Raw genomic sequence first — 6,000 nt, 5'->3', positions numbered from 1 at the left:
GTTTCCTGACCCTAGACATTGGATGTCGTTTATAACGGGATCACATCATTAGAAGAATGATGTGATGGACAAGACCCAATCCTAAGCCTAGCACAAGATCGTATAGTTCGTCTGCTAAAGCTTTTCTAATGTCAAGTATCATTTCCTTAGACCATGAGATTGTGCAACTCCCGGATACTATAGGAATTCTTTGGGTGTACCAAACGTCACAACGTAACTGGGTGGCTATAAAGGTGCACTACGGGTATCTCCTAAAGTGTCTGTTGGGTTGGCACGAATCGAGACTGGGATTTGTCACTCAGTGTGACGGAGAGGTATCTCTGGGCCCACTCGGTAGGACATCATCATAATGTGCACAATGTGACCAAGGAGTTGATCACGGGATGATGTGTTACGGAATGAGTAAAGAGACTTGTCAGTGACGAGATTGAACGAGGTATCGGTATACCGACGATCGAATCTCGGGCAAGTATCGTACCGATAGTCAAAGGGAATTGTATACGGGATTGATTGAATCCTTGACATCGTGGTTCATCCGATGAGATCATCGTGGAACATGTGGGAGCCAAAATGGGTATCTAGATCCCGTTGTTGGTTATTGGCCGAAGAGTTGTCTCGGTCATGTCTGCATGGTTCCCGAACCCGTAGGGTCTACACAATTAAGGTTCGATGATGCTAGGGTTATTAGGAAGACTTGTATGTGATTACCGAATGTTGTTTGGAGTCCCGGATGAGATCCCGGACGTCACGAGGAGTTCCGGAATGGTCCAGAGGTAAAGATTTATATATGGAAAGTTGTTGTTCGGGTTCCAGGAAAAGTTCGGTTTTTTCGGTATTGTACCGGGAAGCTTCCGGAAGTTTCCGGAGGATTCTGGAGGGGTCCGAAGGTCCGGAAAATGTTCCACCACATCCAATACAGTAGCATGGGCTGTAGGGAGGCTCCCTAGCCTTAATGGGCCAGGGCCACCAGCCCCCACAAGGCCCATACGCATGGGAGAGGGGACACCCTAAGGGGGAGGGCCTCCACTTGACTTGGGAGGCATTCCTCCCCCCTTGGCCGCGGCCCCCAACCCTAGATGGGATCTAGGGGGGCCGTGCCCCTCTCTCCCCACCTATAAATAGTGGAGGGGTGGGAGGGCGGCCATACCCTTGCACCTGGCGCAGCCCCTCCCCTCCAATACCTCTCCTCCTCCGCGTGAGCTTGGCGAAGCCCTGCCGGAGAACTGCCACTCCATCACCACCAGGCCGTCGTGCTGCTGTTGGACTCTCTTCCTCAACCTCTCCCTCCTCCTTGCTGGATCAAGGAGTGGGAGACGTCTCCGTTTCGTACATGTGTTGAACGAGGAGGTGCCGTCCGTTCGGCGCTAGGATCATCGGTGATTTGGATCACGACGAGTACGACTCCATCAACCCCGTTCTCTTGAACGCTTCCGCTTAGCGATCTTCAAGGGTATGAAGATGCACTCCCTCTCTCTTGTTGCTAGTATCTCCTAGATTGATCTTGGTGACACGTAGGAAAATTTTGAATTATTGCTACGTTCCCCAACAGTGGTATCATGAGCTAGGTCTATGCGTAGATTCTATGCACGAGTAGAACACAAACTAGTTGTGGGCGATGATTTGTTCAATTTTCTTGCCGTTACTAGTCTTATCTTGATTCGGCGGCATTGTGGGATGAAGCGGCCCGGACCGACCTTACACGTACGCTTACGTGAGACTGGTTCCACCGACTGACATGCACTTGATGCATAAGGTGGCTGGCGGGTGTCTGTCTCTCCCACTTTAGTCGGATCGGATTCGATGAAAAGGGTCCTTATGAAGGGTAAATAGAAATTGGCATATCACCGTTGTGGTTTTGCGTAGGTAAGAAACGTTCTTGCTAGAAAGCTATAGCAGCCACGTAAAACATGAAACAACAATTAGAGGACGTCTAACTTGTTTTTGCAGGGTTTGCTATGTGATGTGATATGGCCAAAAGGATGTGATGAATGATATATGTGATGTATGAGATTGATCATGTTCTTGTAATAGGAATCACGACTTGCATGTCGATGAGTATGACAACCGGCAGGAGCCATAGGAGTTGTCTTAATTTATTTATGACCTGCGTGTCAATGAAAATGCCATGTAATTACTTTACTTTATTGCTAACCGTTAGCCATAGTAGTAGAAGTAATAGTTGGCGAGGCAACTTCATGAAGACACGATGATGGAGATCATGGTGTCATGCAGGTGACGATGGTGTTCATGCCGCGCCTCGAAGATGGAGATCAAAGGCGCAAGATGATATTGGCCATATCATGTCACTTTATGATTTGCATGTGATGTTTGTCATGTTTTTTACATCTTATTTGCTTAGAACGACGGTAGCATAAATAAGATGATCCCTCACTAAAATTTCAAGAAAGTGTTCCTCCTAACTGTGCACCATTGCTAAGGCCCATTGTTCCGAAGCACCACGTGATGATCGGGTGTGATAGGTTCTAACGTTCGCATACAACGGGTGTAAGCCAGATTTACACACGCAATACACTTAGGTTAACTTGACGAGCCTGGCATGTACAGACATGGCCTCGGAACACGGAAGACCGAAAGGTCGAAAATGAGTCGTATAGTGGATACGATCAACATGAAGATGTTCACCGATGATGACTAGTCCGTCTCACGTGATGATCGGACACGGCTTAGTTAACTAGGATCATGTATCACTTAGATGACTAGAGGGATGTCTATCTAAGTGGGAGTTCATTGAATAATTTGATTAGATGAACTTAATTATCATGAACATAGTCAAAAGGTCTTTGCAAATTATGTCGTAGCTCACGCTTTGGTTCTACTGTTTTAGATATGTTCCTAGAGAAAATTTAGTTGAGAGTTGACAGTAGCAATTATGCGGACTGGGTCCGTGAACTGAGGATTGTCCTCATTGCTGCACAGAAGGGCTATGTCCTTAATGCACCGCTCAGTGTGTTGAACCTCGAGCGTCGTCTGTAGATGTTGGGAAACATCTGACATACACGTTTTGATGACTACATGATAGTTCAGTGCATACGGTTTAGAATTGTGGCACCAAAGACGTTTTTGAAACGTCACAGAACATATGAGATGTTCCAAAGACTGAAATTGGGATTTCAGACTAGTGCCCACGTCAAGAGGTATGAGACCTCTGACAAGTTTCTTAAGCCAACAAACTAAGGGAGAAAAGCTCAATCGTTGAGCATGTGCTCAGATTGTCTGAGTACTACAATAGCTTGAATCGAGTGGGAGTTAATCTTCCAGATGAGATAGTGATGGTTCTCCATAGTCACTGCCACCAAGCTATTGGAGCTTCGTGATGAACTATAACATATCAGGGATAGACATGATGATCCTTGAGCAACTCGCGATGTTTGACACCGCGAAAGTAGAAATCAAGTAGGAGCATCAATTGTTGATGGTTAAACCACTAGTTTCAAGAAGGGCAAGGGAAAGAAGGGATACTTCATGAGACGGCAAATCAGTTGCTGCTCTAGTGAAGAAACCCAAGGTTGAACCAAACCCGAGACTAAGTGCTTCTGTAATGAGGGGAACGGTCACTGAAGTAGAACTACCCTAGATACTTGGTAGATGAGAAGGCTGGCAAGGTTGACAGAAGTATTTTGAATATACCTTATATTAATGTGTACTTTACTAGTACTCCTAGTAGCACCAGGGTATTAAAATACCGGTTCAGTTGCTAAGTGTTAGTAACTCGAAATAAAAGGCTACGGAATAAACAGAGACTATCTGAAGGTGAGATGACGACATGTGTTGGAAGTGTTTCCAAGGTTGATGTGATCAAGCATCGCATGCTCCCTCTGCCATCGAGATTGGTGTTAAACCTAAATAATTGTTATTTGGTGTTTGCGTTGATCATAGACATGATTGGATTATGTTTATCGCAATACGGTTATTCATTTAAGGAGAATAATGGTTACTCTGTTTATTTGAATAATACCTTCAATGGTCTTGCACCTAAAATGAATGGTTCATTGAATCTCGATCGTAGTGATACACATGTTCATGCCAAAATATATAAGATAGTAATGATAGTACCACGTACTTCTGGCACTGCCATTTGAGTCATGTTGGTATAAAACGCATGAAGAAGCTCCATGTTGATGGATCTTTGGACTCACTCGTTTTTGAAAAGATTGAGACATGCGAACCATGTCTATTGGTAGATATGCATGAAGAAACTCCATGCAGATGGATCGTTTGGACTCACTTGATTTTGAATCACTTGAGACATGCAAATCATACCACATGGGCAAGATGACTGAAAGGCCTTGTTTTCAGTAAGATGGAACAAGAAAGCAACTTGTTGGAAGTAATACATTTTTGATGTGTGCAGTCCAATGAGTGCTGAGGCACGCAGTGGATATCGTTATGTTCTTACTTCACAGATGATTTGAGTAGATGCTAAGTATATTTACTTGATTAAACACAAGTCTGAATTATTGAAAGGTTCAAGTAATTTCAGAATGAAATTGAAGATCGTCGTGACAAGATGATGAAATGTCTATGATATGATCATAGAGATGAATATCTGAGTTACGAGTTTGGCACATAATTAAGACATTGTGGAAATTGTTTCACAACTAATACCGCCTGGAACACCATAGTGTGATGGTGTGTCCGAACATCATAACTGCACCCTATTGGATATGGTGCATACCATGATGTCTCTTATCGAATTACCACTATCGTTTATGGGTTAAGCATTAGAGACAACCACATTCACTTTAAATAGGGCACCACAGAATTCCGTTGAGACGACACCGTATGAACTATGGTTTAGAAAAACCTAAGATGTCGTTTCTTAAAAGTTTGGGGCTGCGACGCTTATGTGAAAAAGTTTTAGGCTGATAAGCTCAAACCCAAAGCGAATAAATGCATCTTCATATAATACCCAAAAATAGTTGGGTGTACCTCCTATTTCAGATCCGGAAGCAAAAGTGATTGTTTCTAGAAACGGGTCCTTTCTCGAGGATAAGTTTCTCTCGAAAGAATTGAGTGGGAGGATGGTGGAGACTTGATGAGGTTATTGAACCGTGACTTCAACTAGTGTATAGCAGGGCACATGAAGTTGTTCCTGTGGCACCTAGACAAATTGAAGTGGCAGCTTATGATAGTGATCATGAAACTTCGGATCAAGTCACTACCAAACCTCATAGGTCGACAAGGATGTGTACTAATTCAGAGTGGTACGTAATCCTGTCTTGGAAGTCATGTTGCTAGACAACAATGAACCTATGAGCTATGGAGAAGCAATGGTGGGCCCGGATTCCTACGAAAGGCTTGAGGCCATAAAATCCGAGAGAGGATCCATGTATAAAACAAAGTATAGACTTTGAAAGAACTACTTGATGGTCGTAAGGCTGTTGGGTGCAGATGGATTTTAAAAGGAAGACAGACAATGATGGTAAGTGTCACCATTAAGAAAGCTCGACTTGTCGTTAAGATGTTTCCCGACAAGTTCAAGGAGTTGACTATGATGAGACTTTCTCACTCGTAGCGATGCTAAGAGTCTGTTGGAATTATGTTAGCAGTCACTGCATTATTTATGAAATCTTGCAGATAGGATGTCAAAACATTGTTTCCTCGACGCTTTTCCTGAGGAAAGGTTGTATGTGATATAACCAGAAGGTTTTGTCAATCCTGAAAGATTACAACAAGTATGCAAAGCTCCAGCAATCCTTCTAAGGACTGGAGTAAGCATCTCGGAATTGGAATGTATGCTTTGATGAGATGATCAAAGATTTTGGGTTTATACAAAGTTTATGAGAAACTTGTATTTCCAAAGAAGTGAGTGGGAGCACTGTAGAATTTTTGATGAGTATATGTTGTTAACATATTGTTGATCAAAAATGATGTAGAATTTCTGGAAAGCATGCAGGGTTATTTGAAAAGTGTTTTTCGATGGAAAACCTGGATTAAGCTACTTGAACATTGAGCATCAAGATCTATAAGGATAGATCA

This window comes from Triticum urartu, chromosome 4A (assembly GCF_056163025.1).
Source record: "Triticum urartu cultivar PI428250 chromosome 4A, HENAU_Tu73, whole genome shotgun sequence".
In the NCBI taxonomy this organism is placed as follows: domain Eukaryota; kingdom Viridiplantae; phylum Streptophyta; class Magnoliopsida; order Poales; family Poaceae; genus Triticum; species Triticum urartu.
This window is presented reverse-complemented; position numbering follows the sequence as displayed.